Here is an 11,709-nt window from a genome sequence, read left to right as displayed (position 1 = left end):
TCGCGTGATCAGGGGAGAGAGATAGAGAGCTATAGGGGAGTTGTCAGAGAGAGAGAGTGATTATATATATATAGGGGGAGTGGGATTGAGAGAAAGTATTACCTGTTGACTATTTCGGAACACAACTTCTCCAACAGACCTCCTTAAAAAAGAGAGGGTTAGAGAAAGAGTGATAATGAAAAAAAGAGGAAAAAATCTACAATACAAGAGTACAGAGGAGCATAAATTCCATTGGTGTAGTTTTAATAAAACTGTAACGACCGCCGTGTATATGGTACAGTACACAACATTCAAAACATAGTACTGATTGCCGTGTACCGTGACATACAAGTCACAGCACAAGGGAGAGAGAGATATGCGACGGAGTATCATCCAAGGTTCTCATAAATACCGATAAAATGGCCTAATGAACGACAGACAATTAGAACAAAGACGCAGATAACAAGCCATTAGCGAACAGGGACGAAGGACAATGGAAGTGGCTAATGACAGGCTCTCAAAGGAGAACAAGAATGGTTGTGAATGGGAGTTACAGATGACGATGATTATAAGCAGAAGTAAACGAGGGTGATGAGAATGATGAATAATAAATGTAGATGCAAAACTCGAAAGGAAAGATGATAAATGATGGTAAAGATGATGGGTGCCGCAAATAAAGGATGTGAAAGTGATGATGATGTTACCGGAGGGAAAAAAACACTGGAAATGGTAAATAAGTAACTTGTGTGAGCAAATTAAGAGTAAAAAATAATGGCTATGATGATGATGATGGATGATAAGGAATGATCAACTGATTATTTAGGGAAGCAAAGAACTAGACAAAAATGATGACGATGGAAGTAATTATAGGTCAAATATACTGAAAAGAAGTGATGATAATATGGATGAGTTATTTTTGGAGGTTCTTTTAACGGCCCTTCACACGCTCATCGGAAGAGTTCATATATTTGCCTTAAGTTAACACGACTGACTTGAGCACGCACCATGAGCAGCGGTACTCGGCGATGTCATTAATTCATGGTTTAGTTCCTTCCATAATTAACTCTCCTGTGCACAACGCTTTACGGAAGGAGAGGTGTTTCACCGTGATTATGGTGAGGGAAATGATGATGTTAGCAAAGGGAAAGAAGCAGAAACCAAAGTTTTTTTATATATATGGAGAGAGATATGATGAATAGGACTGATGATGTCAAGATAATGACAGTACGCAGAGTACCAAATGAGGGACCCGTGATTTATAATTCCGTGTAGGGGGAAAGCAACAGAGGAAGTCAGCAGTTGCCAAGTGGAAACAAAATGGAACCAAATAACGAGGAAATAAAAAGGTGAATCACAGCCAGACGGTACGTGCATGAATAAATACAACCTGTAGGCATTACTTAAGGGTCTTTGAAGCGTCCCTTCGGCCTCTAGCTCCAATCTCTTTCATTCCTTTCACTTTACCTCGGTTCATATTCTCTTTCTTCCCTCCACTTACACTTTAAAACCTTCTTACTATCAATTTCCCTCTCAACGCTGAATGAACACACAGGTCCCAGCGCTTGGCCTTTGGCTAAATGCTATATTCTATGAATAAATACGGGAAGAAAGAAAGAGTGAGAAAGTAATCATTTAAAAAGCAAAAAATGTAGATCAAAGATTACGTTCCTCTCTAAAACACTGGCTATGGGAGTTTCTCTCTCTCTCTCTCTCTCTCTCTCTCTCTCTCTCTCTCTCTCTCTCTCTCTCTCTCTCCACCCAGGAGCCAAGGGCGGAACTTGTTGCCGTGCCTGGACCCCTCCTTTTGCCGTAACCTGAATGAGATTCACACGCAAAATCCAAATGAATGATGACGTCAGTATCATCGACAAAAATGCAGTTCCCAACTGTCCTTTAACGAGGTATGAATGAAAACGAGATCTTGATATCCTGCGATGATAAGGACGAAAAAAAAAGGATAATTGCACTGTAAGTACGTGTGCTGCTATATATTTAAGTTCCACAATCTTAAGACATATTAACTGCAATTAAGTTTAATTTATCTTGGCATATATATATACTTGGTAACATGTAATTTATTCCAAATGTACAGTTGGCTTCAAGAATTTCGGTAAACATTACGGTAATCTAAGGAGATTTGTAACTACTCCACAATGTTATAATCAACATTACTTTGTACTTTGTTGAATGGGCTTTTGGTCACGTATTTAAATGTTCAGCGACATTGTTGTCAACATGTGAAGTTGTTAGAAGTGTTCTGAGCTTGTTATATTGTCTGTTGAAATTCTTGAAGCCAACTGTAACATGAGTCTCTTTTTGCATAGTTCTTGAACCTTAAAGATAATCCATTATTTCATGATAGACAAGAAACACCTCTTACAAAGAAGACTAATTCCACACACAATAAACCAAAAATAAATAAATAAATGAAAAACTTCGTACAAATAGGACTTTAATTCCACACACAATAAGTCAAAACTCAAAATGAATAAGTAAATGAGAAACTCATTACAAGTAAGAATTGCATTCCACACACAATAAATCAAAACCCAAAATAAAATTAAATAAATAAACAAATACGTAGGGCAAAAAACCCAACTTTCATGCTCTAGACGTTCACAGGTCATGTAGTAACAAGATCCTAGTCACAGTCAAGTCTGATGCTATATACTGTAAATATCAGTGTCGCTCTAACACTTGTGTATCAATCTCGCAAAAAGCGGTTTATTGCGACGTACGAACACTAAGCAAAAGAAATAAATAATCTTCAATCCTGCATTAAAGGATAAATGAGGTAGTGATTGTTGCTGTTTTGTATCTACTAGGAGATTTTCTAATTGGTGAAAGGTTTTGTACGTATACATACAAATACACGTTATATATATACATATATATATATAATCTATATACATACATTACATATATATTCAGTTGTATTCCACATACGAAAATGTAATATGTATAAGGTTAGAATATGCCCAACAGTCTCGTCCTCCAATGGACATTATATATATATATATATATATATATATATATATATATATATATATATATATATATATATATATATATATATATATATATATATATATATATATATATATATATATATATATATATATATATATATACACTGTAATTCTGAAATATGTAAAATTAACAAACATCCAAAACAATATAAATACTTATATTGATATATTCGTAAATTGCTAAATAGCATAAACAAATAACCCACAAACGACTCCCAAATCAGTCCACGAACAGATGAAAACAAAAACAAACACATCCCAATAATTCAAGCCGACCTAGTCTAGCCCTCCTAAGCAAAGACATCTAAAATTACAAATGAAGTCGTTGTTTAATTCAGTCAAACGAAGCTTACATGTATACATGCTGGATTAAGTTCTCGCTGTTGGAGACACATGGCTTAGCAATATCAAGTGCTTTGGACATCAGTTGAGAGAGAGAATGTTATGAATGGAAGACTACCTCGTCGAGGTCCTCAGGTTTTGATCGTATACATTCTGACTGTGTACTGGATATTCACTTTTGTCTCTCAGCTTGTAAGCTGAACGACTTATTGCATACGCTAAAGAGAGAGAGAGAGAGTGACACTAATATATGGAAGACTACCTCTTCAAGGCCCTCGGGTTTTGATCGTATACAATTTGACTATGTACTGGACATTCATTTCTCTCTCTCTCTCTCTCTCTCTCTCTCTCTCTCTCTCTCTCTCTCAGCTTGTGAAGTTGTGAGCTGAATGACTTTGACTTATTACATATACAAACGAGAGAGAGGGAGGTTCCAATACACATTTTGTGGCAACACAATCGTGGCTTTAGTTTTTGCTTTAATGATGGCTTCCCATCTCTTGTAAATCAAAACTACCAAATGTCAAAATATACATAAATCTGAGTAGTATATACAAACTTCTCACAAATTAAAACATGAAAATACCCAAAACATTTATTTGAGAGAAAGAGAGATGCCAGGTGTCCTCGCCAGACACATCTCAGGGTTGGTTACTAGATCATATTTCTCTCCACCTCTTCAGTTAAGTTTGTCAGAGTTCATTCACAATGGAGTAAAGTTTCGACAAATGTGAACACTTCCTACGGCATCATCTTGCACGTTATCAAGAAATTATCTTTTTGCAACTCTGTAGTTGTGGTAAACTACGGTCCATTCTTGTGTTAAAGAGCTCCCATCATCTTATCACATTTGTTATCTAGTATAGAAATGCATTTGAATTATCGAGTCCCTTTACGGTGTTCTGTAAATTATATATTTTATATATATATATATATATATATATATATATATATATATATATATATATATATATATATATATATATATATATGTATATTTATATATATTCATATATGTGTGTGTGTGTGTGTACATGCATTACGACCTTAAATGACAAACTTTTTATTTTATAACTATCAATAACCTGTTCTCTGTAGATATGTTCCTTGTGAATAATTTAGACACGCAATTGTTTTAAAGTTTATATATAAAAACAAGCAATTAAATAATCTTCGCAAGATGTTTACGCTAAAATATAAAACTGTAATATTTAGATATTTCAATGATACACAGATATGTTCACTAGGACGCAATTTCGTTCAACTTCGTGGGTAGCAAACCTTGGTGCTGTCCTACAATGCGTATGACGTCACTTTCATCCTAACGTAACCTTCCCCTCCAACAGTCTGTGTGTGTATTCATATATATATATATATATATATATATATATATATATATATATATATATATATATATATATAGAGAGAGAGAGAGAGAGAGAGAGAGAGAGAGAGAGAGAGAGAGAGAGAGAGAGAGAGAGAGAGAGAGATACTACAACTTCCTATGCTATCCTCCACGAACGCCTTAATTATATTCCACTATTTGGGATTGATGACTTCCCTTCTTCAGTATTTACCTCGCACCCATTCCACGGCACAGAAAAACAACCCACTTATAGCAATCCAACCACCATCTTAAACCAGTACAAAAAAGTAAAAAAAAAAAAACTACCCTCTTCTACCACTCATTTTCCTGTTGTGTGTTTTCTTACCTTCATCACATGACAAACTTTCGCCTGGCTTGAAAATACTGAAGGTATCGGTGAGGTCTGATGTAATTTCACAGAGTGATTTTAGCCGTGACCAAAAATGACAGCTAAGAAAGAAATACATCCGATCATGAATGTATTATATCTACCAAAAGATTTACCCTGAACTGAAGGATATTTAATGAAAAAACACGCTTTAACATTTTTTAAAGCTTACTGATTTATTTACTTAAATAGCTCTCGACGAAATCTTCAGTAAATAAAAAAAAAAACTATTATTACCACCAATCATGTCTTTATCACTTAAACCTCTAATTAACTAAAAATCTAAAAATAAAAAATAACTTAAAACAGTAGGCCTACAATACTAACATATCGCTAAACTACTAAAACCAGCCAGCCAGAAGGCCTATCCAGCATCAGGCCTGTAACCAAGACGACCTTTCTCCTGAAGGTCTTGACTGTAACTGTTAGGCGATTGTAGGCTTCCTTTCCCTTTTGCCTTCACAGCCTACCCACCACCAAAACACATGGCATCACCCTTACCAACCCAACCACAATCACAGACCAACCCCCCCGCACGGCTGGACAACAGTACCCCATAAATCCAGGCGTCTCAAGGGCAAGACTTGCTGCCTTTTCTAGTTATTTATTTTTTTGAAAGAAGAAGCAGTTGGCTTCGAACCACGGTGAAGATTTATCAATTTTACATTTATTTATCACCAAGAATGAAGTGCATTTTCGTAATTATTATTTTTATTATTGCTATTTGCATTAAGTCTGTATGTTCGCAAGAGTACTTGACCGAAATGATGACAATGACCTATTTTCAAGGTAACACGGTCCCAAAAAAATGCAACAGTTTGTCTCTATAACTAAATATATATATATATATATATATATATATATATATATATATATATATATATATATATATATATATATATATATATATATATTTAATTTTAACACTAATATCCGAACTTTTGTCACCTCAAGACCTTGGGAAATCACCTCCAAGATGGCGGATTACATAAAATGTGTAAATCTCAATTTCCCACATTTTTTCAGCACAACAGTTAGACCGGAAGTGGTGGTGTTTATGTCATTCAACGATTTTCGTCCACGTGCAGAGTTGCTGAAGATGTTTGCTTGAAATTGTAAAACGTGACGTGCTTCATATGACAAAAATAGAACAGAATATAGAATTTAGGCCAAAGGGCCATTCAGCACTGAAACGAAAATTGACAGTAAAAAGATATGAAAGGTGTAACAGGAGGAAAACCTAGCAGTTGCACCATAAAACAATTGTTAAGGGAGGGTGGAAAGTAAGATGGAAGAATGAGAATGTGAACGGAGGTATAGTAAAAGAACTCAAGATGATAAGACCTGTACTTTATGGGAATTATTACTGTGAGCTTTCAACTCTAGTTGCATCAGAAGGAATAATCTTGGCAATTGTTATCCAATGAATCTTAAATACCGTGTCACGCATCAAATCAAAACTTCCAATTTGTCCAAAAAAAAAAAAAAAAAATATATATATATATATATATATATATATATATATATATATATATATATATATATATATATATATATATATATATACTGTTATTTTGCGTTATCCATAATGGGAAAGCTTTTACATCAAATCCCGTCAATATAAATGAGCCATTTACAATACTATCTGGATATCGAAATATTTGTTTATTGTCATTTTTACAAAGAATAAGATATATTAAACCACCATTATCATCATTCAAAAAAAAAAAAAACATTTGCTTGGTGCCAATCTAAAGAGATCACCGTCCAAAGCACAATTCCACAGAACGTTACCTCTCATAAAAAGAGATTACGAAGTAAAAACACATGAGTCAAGATACGAAAAATATCAGCAGACTGAAAAATAAAACACCTTATGCAGTAAAGTAAGGAAGCGACAATAAAAGTATATGAGAACACTGCATTTAATTTGTGCATCTGTTTCACATTCCACAAACGCCAAAAAATTGCTCCATCCAGCATTAAACAATCAAGACAATATCCACAGCAATGAGACTTCGGAGAAAATATCTTGGCTTCTAAGACACACAGTGGGATCCTACAAGGTGCCTTTCTGGTACCATGCATATTCTCAGTACAAAGACCCTCTATAATAAGGAGTATGAACTTATGGGCAAAACTGACCAAAAGGCTTAATATAAGTTGCTGATTACTCTGGCCTTATTCCAGCACGGGCTCTTGCCCCTGGTGCACCTGGGTTAACGTCTGTGGCTAGGCTTATCTGCAGGAGTTTTGAGGTTAGGTCAGAGTTTAGGCCTACAGACTGACTGTTCAGCTTCTCTCCACCTCAAGTGAGGGGTACAGGATAAGAGTGGAGGCTGTCAGGGTTAGGCCTAGGTAGCGGAGCTATGTGACTGCAGCCATAGGCCTATGGGATACAATTTATCACAGGCGCTGGGGGATGGTTGTGGCGATGCTTTTGTTCCCTGCATGCACGCACGCACGTACGCACATAAACCCTTTGTATGGGCCGTACAATAGGTTAAGTCACGAGCATTAAGTTGCAGATGATGTATGTATATATATATATATGTGTGTGTGTATATATATATATATATATATATATATATATATATATATATATATATATATATATATATATATATATATATACATATACACACACACACATACAGAGGGCAGGGCTCCATACATAACATATAAATCAACAAAAGAAACTGTTCATCTCATCAAGTTGAAATATAAGCACACACTGATAATTTCAAAGAAAAGTACATTACTCCAACATCTAACTTTGAAATAGAATGCTCTCCGACAGAAGACCTTCAAAATGGGATATATACGCACTTGTATATACGAGGATACAAGCGACGTCCTCACAACACCCGTATAATATGTGACTGTTTCAGAGATACGCCCAGTTATTTATATTCCCAGGCTTCCAGAGCGAAGGGGGATACAAAAGCAAAAACTGGCCAATCCCACACAGATTATTACAGTTCATTCACAGTAAACAGCGTCAACTTGAAGCTCAAAAACTGATGAGAGTGGGAGAGAGAGGACTGGCCCAATTGTTCTACCAGTATATGCATAACAGAAAAAACTTAGATGAAAACACACACACACACACACACACGCGCGCTCTCTGAAGCAAATCAGCTTTTAACAAAACATTACAATAATTACTGAGGCAAAACAAAGTGAGCAAAATTATTATTTTCTTTTCCCACACCGAAAGCCTACTTCCTTTTTATCTTATCCCCTACGAATCTGGATTAGTTAAGGACACTGAATTGCCAGTCCCAGTGGCCTCTGCATCTACACACATCGAGAAATCGTGGAGCAAACTACACCCAATCATCTACCCATCGAACCAGCGACAGTTTATTACAGCGACAGTGCACATATAATGCCATTCATTCAATCGATGAATAACTGTCAATCAGTGGGAGGCTGCATATCGCAAGGGGATGCAGATCGAATGACGCAACACAATAGCGTGATTGATGCATCCGATGCAACCGAAGTCACGTGATCCGCCAGACAGGAGAGAGAAAGAGTAGGGGGGCGGGCGTTCATACGATCCCTTAGACCACTTCTTTTGCTCGATTACACCAATTTACGCACAAAATTCACATATTGCTTAGGGTAAACCCAACATATGCCACGGTGGTCTCATTAAAAAAATAATAATAATAAGCTTCCTTTCACAAGTAAACTTTACACATTTAATTAGTTTTTGACAATAAAAATATAAAATATGTAATCTCTTGAGAAGTTACAGAATACAAAAAAAAAATGAATACATACATACTGTATTAGTTGCTTGCCTAGTTTATAACAAATACTCTCGCGATAACGGCCATTATTAAAACGTACCAAGTGTTAATACCTCTTTCATTACTCTATTAGTTCTACAAATAGACGCAAATCACACCCCATTCCTGTTCTCTTTCTCATCAATCTGATGAACGGAGAAACTCGGTCGTCGAATTGACGCGCCAACTTCAGCGCACTCATTCAAATTTATATGCTCAATTTAAGTCGATAATCCATTTCTAAGCTAATTTTAAAGCATTAATTCGATTTTTTAAGCTAACTTGATAGAACTCAATCGAATCCATGCAACAGCTAACCAGAAGCATTATTCTCGTTTATAAACCGATTTCAACGCACTGCTACGAATTTATAGGCTAACATCAATACACAAATGTCAATTCATGGCTTAATTTCATCGAACTTAATTTTAAACGCATTAATTCCAGTTGCCAACTTCAACTCACCTACTCAAATTGATAGGATAAATTCATGCACAAGTTCAAAATTATTAGTCAATTTATAGGCTAGCTATGTTCACAGCCTACTATCCAGAATTTATAAGCATACTTTAATGCACCAATTTTAATTTTTAAGATCTCGCCGACGAATTCAAATGCTACCTACATCGAATTAAATGTTGACTTCTATGAATTATTTTAAAAGGCACTTTCAAAGCAATTTACACTCAACTTCAAACGAATCCAGTTGAATGCTAACTTCAGCAAAACTCATATGTTAAAGCTCAACTTATCAACTCATATGCTGATTTCATCAAGTAAATTCATAAGCTAAATTCAACGAATTATCTCAAATACTAACTTCTGATGATCCAGTTGCGTGAACTTTCCCTACAAAATAGCGAAATCGATAGTCTAACATTGCACGCAATCTGGTTATGTATTGAAATACAGTACTCTGATAATTACTTATAAATTTATATATGCGAACAAAAGCATTCCTTTTAGTTTCCTGTCAAAGGAAAGCATTGCTCCGGCTTTGTCTGTCCGTCTGCAGTTTTTTCTGTCTGCACTTTTCTGTCCGCTCTCAGATCTTAAAAACTACTAAGGCTAGAGGGCTGCAAAATGGTATGTTGAGCATCCACCCTACAAACATTAAACATACCAAATTGCAACCCTCTAGCTTCAGTAGTTTTTTAAAATTTTATTTAAGGTTAAAGTTAGCCATATTCGTGCTTCTGGCAATGATAGACGATAGGCCACCACCGGGCCGTGGTTAAAGTTTCATGGGCCGCGGCTCATATAGCAATACACCAACACCACCAAAAGATCTATTTTCGATGGCCTTGATTATACGCTGTAGCGGCTGTACAGCAAACTCGATTGCGCCGAAGAAACTACGGGGTATTTTTTTTATTGCTTTTGTATCATAGCTTATGTGTCAAATACTGTGTGTACAGAGCTAAAAATATTTACAAGTTTTAAGTAAAAGAATAAATCAATCCTTCTGATTCAAGTGCGCAGTCTTCTTTTATAAGCACAAAGAGGGACTGAGAAATAGGAAAATGAAAGATGTAACAAGTTAGAATATGCCCAACAGTTTCGTCCTCTAATGGACCTCTTCTTGGAGCGTTTATTCCTTAATGAACGCTCCGAGGAGAGGTCCATTGGAGGACGAAACTGTTGGGCATATCCTAACCTTTTACATCAATCATTTTCACACGTGGACTACAACTGAATAATATATCTTCTGTGTAAGAAGATTGCCAGTCTCATAGACAGATAGGCGAGAAGACAAAAGAATTCTGGACGGTGAAGGAAATCTCATCTTATATTGAAAAATAAATTGGCTGTATAAATATACAAGATATATTGTTACTGGAAACCACAACTGCAAACATCCGCAATTACAGCAAATAATAAAAAAAATAAAAAAACGAATTTGACTCCTCGCAGGAGTCACCATACACAAACATACACATCATTATCAAGAAAATAAAATAAACTGCATAAACAAATAACTGATTTAAAACTTTTTAATACAAATGAATAAATAAAAGTATTAGCTTCAACGGCTAGAAATCTCAGTACTTCGAATCACTCCCTCAAATTTTCACTCCATCATCACTCTCTTGTGTCCATAAAACCTGGAATTTAAATTCCTCGCCTGAGGCCACGTATTAAGCGAGCGGCGTCAATCGCCAACGGGCGCGTGCGCCCCCATGCACAAAGATAATTGTCGTGGAGGATAGGGCTTTGGAGGAGCAAGGAGAGAAGGGCACTACCCCTTCAGACAGAAAGTCTGTTTATGCATACGCGCTCGCGCGCACAAATTTAATCTACATGTGTAAGTTCACATTCGAGATGTGAAGAGTAGCTGAATTAAAAAAATTATATATATTATATATATATATATATATATATATATATATATATATATATATATATATATATATATATATCTAAGTTGTCTGTGGATATTTGCTACAGAATTGAAAGAATCCCTCTTAGCACATTTTTCTTTTTATAAATTCTCATGAACAGCCCTATAGGAAGTATACATATTAAAGGTACCTTAATTTCTGGCTTTGATACGGTACGTAACGTCCGAGTCCCCTTGGTGGGGGGGAGGGGTAGTGCCGACAGTGCACATCACGAGCAGTGCACTGCAGGCATTACTTAAGGTTCTTTGCAGCGCCCCTTCGGCCCCTAGCTGCAACTCCTCTTATTCCTTTTACTGTACATCCGTCCATATTCTCTTTCTTCCACCTTACTTTCCACCCTCTCCTAACAATTGTTTCGTAGTGCAACTGCGAGCTTTTCCTCCTGTTACACTTCTGTAACCTT

General features: G+C 35.8%; 1 protein-coding gene across 1 annotated transcript in view; it reads right to left on the bottom strand.

Annotated features, from left to right (window-relative positions):
• Positions 1 to 11,709, bottom strand: part of LOC136840950 (innexin inx2-like) — an 84,181-nt gene that overhangs the window by 7,058 nt on the left and 65,414 nt on the right. The gene's annotated exons all lie outside the window — the stretch shown is intronic.

This window comes from Macrobrachium rosenbergii, chromosome 1 (assembly GCF_040412425.1).
Source record: "Macrobrachium rosenbergii isolate ZJJX-2024 chromosome 1, ASM4041242v1, whole genome shotgun sequence".
Classification (NCBI taxonomy): Eukaryota; Metazoa; Arthropoda; class Malacostraca; order Decapoda; family Palaemonidae; genus Macrobrachium; species Macrobrachium rosenbergii.
This window is presented reverse-complemented; position numbering and strand designations above follow the sequence as displayed.